General features: G+C 44.8%; 1 protein-coding gene and 2 pseudogenes across 2 annotated transcripts in view; 2 read left to right on the top strand and 1 right to left on the bottom strand.

Annotated features, from left to right (window-relative positions):
- The window catches only part of DNAH11 (dynein axonemal heavy chain 11), a 561,376-nt gene that overhangs the window by 276,165 nt on the left and 272,208 nt on the right, over positions 1-13,003 (bottom strand). The gene's annotated exons all lie outside the window — the stretch shown is intronic.
- Positions 2,580-2,699, top strand: LOC134929910 (5S ribosomal RNA; annotated as a pseudogene).
- On the top strand, positions 2,937-3,056 carry LOC134931645 (5S ribosomal RNA; annotated as a pseudogene).

The following is a 13,003-nucleotide window of genomic DNA, read 5'->3' as shown; positions in this document are numbered from 1 at the left end:
CTGTAAGAAACAAGAAGGGTCTCTCTGTCCATCATACTGTAGCTATATTGGTATAGAAAGGATGTTTAAATCACACATTTGACTGTAGAGTATAATAATAAATACAATTTTAAATAAGAACACACACAAATATATATTTATATACACAAACACACACATATATATTAGAGATGAGCGCCTGAAATTTTTCGGGTTTTGTGTTTTGGTTTTGGGTTCGGTTCCGCGGCCGTGTTTTGGGTTCGAACGCGTTTTGGCAAAACCTCACCGAATTTTTTTTGTCGGATTCGGGTGTGTTTTGGATTCGGGTGTTTTTTTCAAAAAACACTAAAAAACAGCTTAAATCATAGAATTTGGGGGTCATTTTGATCCCAAAGTATTATTAACCTCAAAAACCATAATTTACACTCATTTTCAGTCTATTCTGAATACCTCACACCTCACAATATTATTTTTAGTCCTAAAATTTGCACCGAGGTCGCTGTGTGAGTAAGATAAGCGACCCTAGTGGCCGACACAAACACCGGGCCCATCTAGGAGTGGCACTGCAGTGTCACGCAGGATGTCCCTTCCAAAAAACCCTCCCCAAACAGCACATGACGCAAAGAAAAAAAGAGGCGCAATGAGGTAGCTGTGTGAGTAAGATTAGCGACCCTAGTGGCCGACACAAACACCGGGCCCATCTAGGAGTGGCACTGCAGTGTCACGCAGGATGTCCCTTCCAAAAAACCCTCCCCAAACAGCACATGACGCAAAGAAAAAAAGAGGCGCAATGAGGTAGCTGACTGTGTGAGTAAGATTAGCGACCCTAGTGGCCGACACAAACACCGGGCCCATCTAGGAGTGGCACTGCAGTGTCACGCAGGATGTCCCTTCCAAAAAACCCTCCCCAATCAGCACATGATGCAAAGAAAAAGAAAAGAAAAAAGAGGTGCAAGATGGAATTGTCCTTGGGCCCTCCCACCCACCCTTATGTTGTATAAACAAAACAGGACATGCACACTTTAACCAACCCATCATTTCAGTGACAGGGTCTGCCACACGACTGTGACTGATATGACGGGTTGGTTTGGACCCCCCCCCAAAAAAGAAGCAATTAATCTCTCCTTGCACAAACTGGCTCTACAGAGGCAAGATGTCCACCTCATCTTCACCCTCCGATATATCACCGTGTACATCCCCCTCCTCACAGATTATCAATTCGTCCCCACTGGAATCCACCATCTCAGCTCCCTGTGTACTTTGTGGAGGCAATTGCTGCTGGTCAATGTCTCCGCGGAGGAATTGATTATAATTCATTTTAATGAACATCATCTTCTCCACATTTTCTGGATGTAACCTCGTACGCCGATTGCTGACAAGGTGAGCGGCGGCACTAAACACTCTTTCGGAGTACACACTTGTGGGAGGGCAACTTAGGTAGAATAAAGCCAGTTTGTGCAAGGGCCTCCAAATTGCCTCTTTTTCCTGCAAGTATAAGTACGGACTGTGTGACGTGCCTACTTGGATGCGGTCACTCATATAATCCTCCACCATTCTATCAATGTTGAGAGAATCATATGCAGTGACAGTAGACGACATGTCCGTAATCGTTGTCAGGTCCTTCAGTCCGGACCAGATGTCAGCATCAGCAGTCGCTCCAGACTGCCCTGCATCACCGCCAGCGGGTGGGCTCGGAATTCTGAGCCTTTTCCTCGCACCCCCAGTTGCGGGAGAATGTGAAGGAGGAGATGTTGACAGGTCGCGTTCCGCTTGACTTGACAATTTTGTCAGAAAAAACCAAAACAAAGAAGTGTTGGTAAGTAGACTCTTTTTTGGGAGCACTCTAATTCAAAACATGGCAATGTAATTTGTTACTGATAAAACCATTTTTATTAGGTAACACGTAAAATAAGAATTAAGGAGTATCTGCATTGAAAGTTAAAAGCTTTGCGAAAATATGAAAAAAAGAGAGTTTATAAGTAATACGTGATATCCATATCACAATCTACCAATTGTCGGAAATTATGGCTGTGGTAACAAAATTCATTAATCATTGCACATTGTGACTCATGTATTGTATGACCATCATTTATTCAGCAGATATCCATTATGGATTGTGGTAAATGCAGAGAATTAAATCATAGGCCATATAAGAGTCCGGTACCCAATAGTATATGTCTAGGTGACACTATATAGGGGAGTCAACTTATTGCAGTACCAGGGTGTTCAGAGGTGGTCTCCCATCCTAGTACTAGCCCGGCCTTTCACTGCTTAGCTTCCAAGATGCGCAGTTTAATTATAACCTGCATTTATATAGCGGTATAATTTGGTACGGCCGGTCTGGTGCCCTCTGGGCGTTTCTTGGAGTGAAAGGCAAGTCCTAATTGTGGACATTGTGTGGTGTTCAGGAATTTTACCCGCATAATAGGCCTTCACTCATATGTATATTATTGTCTGTGGTTGATATGTCACAGGGTAGCTAAGCCTGGTGGCTGCACATTATCTCATTTTTTTGACCATTGTACTATATAGACATACAAATATCAATTATGTCAGTTACATACTCATGAACCTGGATGACTCAAAAGGGTGAGTACAATATTTGCGGTCATACCTCACTGGGAATGCCCAATCTCTTCTGACCTTGGAAGCTAAGCAGTGAAAGGCCGGGTTAGTAATAGGATGGGTGACCACCTCTGAACACCCTGGTACCGCAATAAATTGATTCCCCTATAGTGTCATCTGCACTAAAAATATTGGGCAATTGAATTTTCAAAATATTGGTTTGCAGCGGTGATAGGCAAGTCCTAATTGTGGATATTGCGTGTTTTGAAAAAAACCTTTTTCCACAAAACAGGCCATCACCCATGCTCATATTTCACTGTGGCTGCCATGTCACAAGGTGACTAAACCAATTGGCTGCACACATTTGGGTGACTCAATAGGGTGAGTACGACATTTGCGGTCATACCTCACTGGAGATGCCCAATCTCTTCTGACCTTGGAAGCTAAGCAGTGAAAGGCCGGGCTAGTACTAGGATGGGAGACCACCTCTGAACACCCTGGTACTGCAATAAGTTGACTCCCCTATATAGTGTCACCTAGACATATACTATTGGGTACCGGACTCTTATATGGCCTATGATTTAATTCTCTGCATTTACCACAATCCATAATGGATATCTGCTGAATAAATGATGGTCATACAATACATGAGTCACAATGTGCAATGATTAATGAATTTTGTTACCACAGCCATAATTTCCGACAATTGGTAGATTGTGATATGGATATCACGTATTACTTATAAACTCTCTTTTTTTCATATTTTCGCAAAGCTTTTAACTTTCAATGCAGATACTCCTTAATTCTTATTTTACGTGTTACCTAATAAAAATGGTTTTATCAGTAACAAATTACATTGCCATGTTTTGAATTAGAGTGCTCCCAAAAAAGAGTCTACTTACCAACACTTCTTTGTTTTGGTTTTTTCTGACTGTCTAAATTTGACTCTGGGGAGCACCACTGGAAGCAACATTTATTGGGATTAGGATTAAATTTCCATATACCCCCAGTTGCTATATCTAGAAGCAATTCAGGGATAATTCAGTTTTTCAGAGGCTACTATTTATCAGATCAAGGACTTGTGCGGTTCCCAATATTTTTCTTTCTATAACTTGACAATTTTGTCACCAGCAGGTCTTTCAACCCCAGCAGACCTGTGTCTGCCGGAAAGAGAGATCCAAGGTAGGCTTTAAATCTAGGATCGAGCACGGTGGCCAAAATGTAGTGCTCTGATTTCAACAGATTGACCACCCGTGAATCCTTGTTAAGCGAATTAAAGGCTGCATCCACAAGTCCCACATGCCTAGCGGAATCGCTCCCTTTTAGCTCCTTCTTCAATGCCTCCAGCTTCTTCTGCAAAAGCCTGATGAGGGGAATGACCTGACTCAGGCTGGCAGTGTCTGAACTGACTTCACGTGTGGCAAGTTCAAAGGGCATCAGAACCTTGCACAACGTTGAAATCATTCTCCACTGCACTTGAGACAGGTGCATTCCACCTACTATATCGTGCTCAATTGTATAGGCTTGAATGGCCTTTTGCTGCTCCTCCAACCTCTGAAGCATATAGAGGGTTGAATTCCACCTCGTTACCACTTCTTGCTTCAGATGATGGCAGGGCAGGTTCAGTAGTTTTTGGTGGTGCTCCAGTCTTCTGTACGTGGTGCCTGTACGCCGAAAGTGTCCCGCAATTCTTCTGGCCACCGACAGCATCTCTTGCACGCCCCTGTCGTTTTTTAAAAAATTCTGCACCACCAAATTCAAGGTATGTGCAAAACATGGGACGTGCTGGAATTTGCCCATATTTAATGCACACACAATATTGCTGGCGTTGTCCGATGCCACAAATCCACAGGAGAGTCCAATTGGGGTAAGCCATTCAGCGATGATCTTCCTCAGTTGCCGTAAGAGGTTTTCAGCTGTGTGCGTATTCTGGAAAGCGGTGATACAAAGCGTAGCCTGCCTAGGAAAGAGTTGGCGTTTGCGAGATGCTGCTACTGGTGCCGCCGCTGCTGTTCTTGCGGCGGGAGTCCATACATCTACCCAGTGGGCTGTCACAGTCATATAGTCCTGACCCTGCCCTGCTCCACTTGTCCACATGTCCGTGGTTAAGTGGACATTGGGTACAACTGCATTTTTTAGGACACTGGTGAGTCTTTTTCTGACGTCCGTGTACATTCTCGGTATCGCCTGCCTAGAGAAGTGGAACCTAGATGGTATTTGGTAACGGGGGCACACTGCCTCAATAAATTGTCTAGTTCCCTGTGAACTAACGGCGGATACCGGACGCACGTCTAACACCAACATAGTTGTCAAGGACTCAGTTATCCGCTTTGCAGTAGGATGACTGCTGTGATATTTCATCTTCCTCGCAAAGGACTGTTGAACAGTCAATTGCTTACTGGAAGTAGTACAAGTGGGCTTACGACTTCCCCTCTGGGATGACCATCAACTCCCAGCGGCAACAACAGCAGCGCCAGCAGCAGTAGGCGTTACACGCAAGGATGCATCGGAGGAATCCCAGGCAGGAGAGGACTCGTCAGAATTGCCAGTGACATGGCCTGCAGGACTATTGGCATTCCTGGGGAAGGAGGAAATTGACACTGAGGGAGTTGGTGGGGTGGTTTGCGTGAGCTTGGTTACAAGAGGAAGGGATTTACTGGTCAGTGGACTGCTTCCGCTGTCACCCAAAGTTTTTGAACTTGTCACTGACTTATTATGAATGCGCTGCAGGTGACGTATAAGGGAGGATGTTCCGAGGTGGTTAACGTCCTTACCCCTACTTATTACAGCTTGACAAAGGGAACACACGGCTTGACACCTGTTGTCCGCATTTCTGGTGAAATACCTCCACACCGAAGAGCTGATTTTTTTGGTATTTTCACCTGGCATGTCAACGGCCATATTCCTCCCACGGACAACAGGTGTCTCCCCGGGTGCCTGACTTAAACAAACCACCTCACCATCAGAATCCTCCTGGTCAATTTCCTCCCCAGCGCCAGCAACACCCATATCCTCCTCATCCTGGTGTACTTCAACACTGACATCTTCAATCTGACTATCAGGAACTGGACTGCGGGTGCTCCTTCCAGCACTTGCAGGGGGCGTGCAAATGGTGGAAGGCGCATGCTCTTCACGTCCAGTGTTGGGAAGGTCAGGCATCGCAACCGACACAATTGGACTCTCCTTGTGGATTTGGGATTTCAAAGAACGCACAGTTCTTTGCGGTGCTTTTGCCAGCTTGAGTCTTTTCAGTTTTCTAGCGAGAGGCTGAGTGCTTCCATCCTCATGTGAAGCTGAACCACTAGCCATGAACATAGGCCAGGGCCTCAGCCGTTCCTTGCCACTCCGTGTGGTAAATGGCATATTGGCAAGTTTACGCTTCTCCTCCGACAATTTTATTTTAGGTTTTGGAGTCCTTTTTTTACTGATATTTGGTGTTTTGGTTTTGACATGCTCTGTACTATGCCATTGGGCATCGGCCTTGGCAGACGACGTTGCTGGCATTTCATCGTCTCGGCCATGACTAGTGGCAGCAGCTTCAGCACGAGGTGGAAGTGGATCTTGATCTTTCCCTAATTTTGGAACCTCAACATTTTTGTTCTCCATATTTTAATAGGCACAACTAAAAGGCACCTCAGGTAAACAATGGAGATGGATGGATTGGATACTAGTATACAATTATGGACGGGCTGCCGAGTGCCGACACAGAGGTAGCCACAGCCGTGAACTACCGCACTGTACTGTGTCTGCTGCTAATATATAGACTGGTTGATAAAGAGATAGTATACTCGTAACTAGTATGTATGTATAAAGAAAGAAAAAAAAACCACGGTTAGGTGGTATATACAATTATGGACGGGCTGCCGAGTGCCGACACAGAGGTAGCCACAGCCGTGAACTACCGCACTGTACTGTGTCTGCTGCTAATATATAGACTGGTTGATAAAGAGATAGTATACTCGTAACTAGTATGTATGTATAAAGAAAGAAAAAAAAACCACGGTTAGGTGGTATATACAATTATGGACGGGCTGCCGAGTGCCGACACAGAGGTAGCCACAGCCGTGAACTACCGCACTGTACTGTGTCTGCTGCTAATATATAGACTGGTTGATAAAGAGATAGTATACTCGTAACTAGTATGTATGTATAAAGAAAGAAAAAAAAACCACGGTTAGGTGGTATATACAATTATGGACGGGCTGCCGAGTGCCGACACAGAGGTAGCCACAGCCGTGAACTACCGCACTGTACTGTGTCTGCTGCTAATATATAGACTGGTTGATAAAGAGATAGTATACTCGTAACTAGTATGTATGTATAAAGAAAGAAAAAAAACCACGGTTAGGTGGTATATACAATTATGGACGGGCTGCCGAGTGCCGACACAGAGGTAGCCACAGCCGTGAACTACCGCACTGTACTGTGTCTGCTGCTAATATATAGACTGGTTGATAAAGAGATAGTATACTCGTAACTAGTATGTATGTATAAAGAAAGAAAAAAAAACCACGGTTAGGTGGTATATACAATTATGGACGGGCTGCCGAGTGCCGACACAGAGGTAGCCACAGCCGTGAACTACCGCACTGTACTGTGTCTGCTGCTAATATATAGACTGGTTGATAAAGAGATAGTATACTCGTAACTAGTATGTATGTATAAAGAAAGAAAAAAAAACCACGGTTAGGTGGTATATACAATTATGGACGGGCTGCCGAGTGCCGACACAGAGGTAGCCACAGCCGTGAACTACCGCACTGTACTGTGTCTGCTGCTAATATATAGACTGGTTGATAAAGAGATAGTATACTCGTAACTAGTATGTATGTATAAAGAAAGAAAAAAAAACCACGGTTAGGTGGTATATACAATTATGGACGGGCTGCCGAGTGCCGACACAGAGGTAGCCACAGCCGTGAACTACCGCACTGTACTGTGTCTGCTGCTAATATATAGACTGGTTGATAAAGAGATAGTATACTCGTAACTAGTATGTATGTATAAAGAAAGAAAAAAAAAACACGGTTAGGTGGTATATACAATTATGGACGGGCTGCCGAGTGCCGACACAGAGGTAGCCACAGCCGTGAACTACCGCACTGTACTGTGTCTGCTGCTAATATAGACTGGTTGATAAAGAGATAGTATACTACTACTAATATTATATATACTGGTGGTCAGGTCACTGGTCACTAGTCACACTGGCAGTGGCACTCCTGCAGCAAAAGTGTGCACTGTTTTAATATAATATTATGTACTCCTGGCTCCTGCTATAACCTATAACTGGCACTGCAGTAGTGCTCCCCAGTCTCCCCCACAATTATAAGCTGTGTGAGCTGAGCAGTCAGACAGATATATAATATATATAGATGATGCAGCACACTGGCCTGAGCCTGAGCAGTGCACACAGATATGGTATGTGACTGACTGAGTCACTGTGTGTATCGCTTTTTTCAGGCAGAGAACGGATATATTAAATAAACTGCACTGTGTGTCTGGTGGTCACTCACTATATAATATATTATGTACTCCTGGCTCCTGCTATAACCTATAACTGGCACTGCAGTAGTGCTCCCCAGTCTCCCCCACAATTATAAGCTGTGTGAGCTGAGCAGTCAGACAGATATATATAATATTATATATAGATAATAGATGATGCAGCACACTGGCCTGAGCCTGAGCAGTGCACACAGATATGGTATGTGACTGAGTCACTGTGTGCTGTGTATCGCTTTTTTCAGGCAGAGAACGGATTATAAATAAAACTGGTGGTCACTATCAGCAAAACTCTGCACTGTACTGAGTACTCCTAATGCTCCCCAAAATTAGTAAATCAAGTGTCTCTCTAATCTATTCTAAACGGAGAGGACGCCAGCCACGTCCTCTCCCTATCAATCTCAATGCACGTGTGAAAATGGCGGCGACGCGCGGCTCCTTATATAGAATCCGAGTCTCGCGATAGAATCCGAGCCTCGCGAGAATCCGACAGCGTCATGATGACGTTCGGGCGCGCTCGGGTTAACCGAGCAAGGCGGGAAGATCCGAGTCGCTCGGACCCGTGAAAAAAAACATGAAGTTCTGGCGGGTTCGGATTCAGAGAAACCGAACCCGCTCATCTCTAATATATATATATATATATATATATATAAATAGTGACCCTACAGGAGCATCCCTTAAGCAATTGGTGAGAGAGCCCACTCGCAAAGATGCTATTTTTGGGCCTAATTCAAGGTTGATTGCAAAACTAAGGGCCTAATTCAGACCTGACCGCAACAGCAAAAAAATTCCTCTAATGTGCAAAACCATGTGCACTGCAGGTGGGGCAGATACAACATGTACAGAGAGAGTTAGATTTGGGTGGGTTATATTGTTTCTGTGCAGGGTAAATACTGGCTGCTTTATTTTAGATTTAGATTTCAGTTTGAACACACTCCACCCAAACTGAACTTTCACTGCACATGTTATAGCTGCCCTTCCTGCGGTGCACATGGTTTTGCCCATTAGAGGAAAATGTTGTTTTGCAATCAACCTTGCAAAACAACTTAATACTGACAAATTGTGACAGAATATCAGACATAAATGTGGCTGAGAACCTATGATCATCAAGCAGTATGGTTTAATATAAAGACAAGGTGTCTAACTTATGCCATACAAAAACAGAGGTGTTAAGCTAAGCACACACTATACAATTATTTGGCTGATTTATCGTATAGTGTGTACGAACAATGAATTCAGCATTTTGCCAATAAAACTGAGAAAATCTTGACCACAAACAATTGATTTTCCGCTCTATCGATCCAAACCAAAAATCTTGGCCAAAATCACCTGATATCAAAGTATAGATGTGCGGCTGGCACTTTTCGTGTTTTGTGTTTTGGTTCTAATTCCACTTTCGTGTTTTTGTTTTGGAACTGGATGACTTTAAAAACAAACAAACATAGAAACAGCGAAAAACACATAATTTGGGAGTAATTTTGATCCTACGGTATAATTAACCTCCATAAATTCATTTCCACTCATTTCCAGTCTATTCTGAACACCTTACACCTCAAAATATAGTTTTTAGGCCTAAAAGTTGCACTGAGGTAGCTGTATGACTAAGGCAAGCGACACAAACAATTCCCACTGGAATTATACAGCAATATCACTGGAATTATACAGCAATATCACTGGAATTATATGGCAGTACCACTAGACATATACGGAAGTGTCAGAAATGATGGCACTTTAAAAAAAAAATAGTCCCCAAACAGCACATGATGCAAAGAAGAAAAAGAGGTGCAAGATGGAATTGTCCTTGGGCCCTCCCACCTACCCTTATGTTGTGTAAACAGGACATGCACACTTTAACAAACTAATCATTTCAGCAACACGGTCTGCCACACGACTGTGGCTGAAATGACTGGTTTGTTTGGGCCCCCAACAAAAAAGAAGCAATCAATCTCTCCTTGCACAAACTGGCTCTACAGAGGCAAGATGTCAACCTCATCCTCCGATTTCCCACCCCTTTCACTGTGTACATCCCTCTCCTCACAGAGTATTAATTCGTCCCCACTGGAATCCACCATCACAGGTCCCTGTGTACTTTCCGGAGACAACTGCTGGTCAAGGTCTTCCCGGAGGAATTTATTATTAATTTTGATGAACATCATCTTCTACACATTTTGTGGAAGTAACCTCCTACGCTGATCGCTGACAAAGTTACCGGCTGCACTAAACACTCTTTAGGAGTACACACTGGAGGGGGGCAACTTAGGTAAAATAAAGCCAGTTTGTGCAAGGACATCCAAATTGCCTCTTTTTCCTGCCAGTATACATATAGACTGTCTGACATGTCTGCTTGGATGCTGTCACTCATATAATCCTCCACCATTCTTTCAATGGTGACAGAATCATATGCAGTGACAGTAGACATGTCAGTAATTGTTGGCAGGTCCTTCATTCCGGACCAGATGTCAGCTTTCGCTCCTGACTGCCCTGCATCACCGCCAGCGGGTGGGCTAGGAAATCTTATCCTTTTCCTTGCAGCCCTAGTGGCGGGAGAAAATGAAGGAGGAGCTGTTGACGGGTCACGATCTGCTCGAGTTGACAATTTACTCACCAGCATGTCTTTGCACCTCTGCACACTTGTGTCTGCCGGAAAGAGAGATACAACATAGGCTTTAAACCTAGAATCAAGCACGGTGGCCAAAATGTAGTGCTCTGATTTCAACAGATTGACCACCTTTGAATCCTGGCAAGGCGAATGAAGGGCTCCATCCACAAGTCCCACATACTTAGCGGAATCGCTCCATCTTAGCTCCGCCTTTAATTTCTCCAGCTGCTTCTGCAAAAGCCTGACAAGGGGAATGACCTGACTCGAGCTGGCAGTGTCTGTACTGACTTCACGTGTGGCAAGTTCAAAGGGTTGGAGAACCTTGCACAAGACGGAAATCATTCTCCACTGCGCTTGAGTCAGGTGCATTCCCCCTCTTTTGCCTATATCGTAGGTGGATGTATAGGCTTTAATGGCCTTTTGCTGCTCCACCATCCTCTGAAGCATATAGAGTGTTGAATTCCACCTCGTTACCACTTCTTGCTTCAGCTGATGGCAGGGCAGGTTCAGGAGTGTTTGCTGGTGCTCCAGTCTTCGGCATGCGGTGGCAGAATGTCGAAAGTAGACCGCAATTTTTCGGGCCACTGACAGCATCTCCTGTACACCGCTGTCATTTTTCAAAAAATTCTGCACCACCAAATTAATTGTACAGTATATGCAAAACATGAGACGTGCTGGAATTTACCCAGTTGTAATGCACGCACAATATTGGTGGCGTTGTCCGATATCACAAATCCCCAGGAGAATCTAAGTGGGGTAAGCCATTGCACGATGATGTACCTCAGTTTCCGTAAGAGGTTGTCAGTGGTGTGCCTCTAATGAAAAGCGGTTATACACAGCGTAGCCAGCATAGAAACGAGTTTGGATTTGCGAGATGCTGCTACTGGTGCCGTTGTTGCTGCGGGAGGCAATACATCTACCCAGTGGGCTGTCACAGTCATATAGTCCTTAGTCTGCCCTGTTCTACTACCACATGTCCGTGGTTAAGTGGACACTGGATACAACCGCATTTTTTAGGACACTGGCGACACTTTTTCTGACGTCTCTGTACATTCTCGGTATCGCCCGTCTAGTGAAGTGGAACCTAGATGGGATGTGGTACCGGGGACACAATACCGCCATCAATTGTCTAAATCCCACTGCACTAATGGCGGATACCGGACGCACGTCTACCACCAACATAAGTGTCAAGGCCTCAGTTATCCGCTGTGCAACAGGATGACTGCTGTCATATTTCATCTTCCTCACAAAGGACTGTTGGACAGTCAATTGCTTAGTTGAAGTAGTACAAGTGGTCTTCCGACTTCCCATCTAGGATGACGATCGATTCCCAGTAGCAACAACAGCAGTGGCAGCAACAGCAGGCGTACCACTCAAGGATCCTCTGGAGGAATCCCGGTTAGGAGAGGACTCGTCAGTCTTGCCAGGGACATGGCCTGCAGGACTACTGATGTTCATGGCTGAGGAGGAAGTTGACGTTGAGGGAGTTGGTGGTGTGGCTTGCAGGAGCTTGGGTACAAGAGGAAGAAGGGATTTAGGAGTAAGTGGATTGCTTACGCTCTTACCCAAAGTTTCACAACTTGACACTGACTTCTGATGAATGCGCTGCAGGTGACGTATAAGGGAGGATGTTCCTAGGTGGTTAACATTCTTACCCCTACTTATTACAGATTGACAGAGGCAACACACGGCTTGACACCTGTTGCCCGGATTTGTGGAGATATAATTCCACACCGAAGAGGTGGCTTTTTTGGTATTTTGCCCAGGCATCACAATGGGCTTCTTCATCCCACGGACAACAGGTGTCTCCCCCGAAGCCTCATTTAAACAAACCACATCACCATCAGAATCCTCATCGTCAACTTCCTCCTCAGTGCCAGCAACACCCATATTCTCATCCTGATGTACTTCAACAGTGACATCTTCAATTTGAATATCAGAAACTGGACTGTGGGTGCTCCCCCGAAGCCTCATTTAAACAAACCACATCACCATCAGAATCCTCATCGTCAACTTCCTCCTCAGTGCCAGCAACACCCATATTCTCATCCTGATGTACTTCAACAGTGACATCTTCAATTTGAATATCAGAAACTGGACGGACTGTGGGTGCTCCTTCCAGCACTTGCAGGGGGGCGTGCAAATGGTGGAAGGAGCCACCTCTTCCCGTCCAGTGTTGGGAAGGTCAGGCATCGCAACCGCTGACACACTTTGACTCTCCTTGGGGATTTGTGATGCCATCTCAGAACGCACAGTTCTTTTCTGTTCTTTTTCCATCCTAACTCTTTCAATTTTTCTAGCGGGAGGATAAGGGCTTCCATCATCATGTGAAGCTGAACCACTAGTCATGAGCATAGGCTA

This window comes from Pseudophryne corroboree, chromosome 5, assembly GCF_028390025.1.
Source record: "Pseudophryne corroboree isolate aPseCor3 chromosome 5, aPseCor3.hap2, whole genome shotgun sequence".
Taxonomy (NCBI): Eukaryota; Metazoa; Chordata; class Amphibia; order Anura; family Myobatrachidae; genus Pseudophryne; species Pseudophryne corroboree.
Note: the sequence above shows the minus strand (reverse complement) of the source record. Positions and strands in the feature narration are given on the sequence as shown.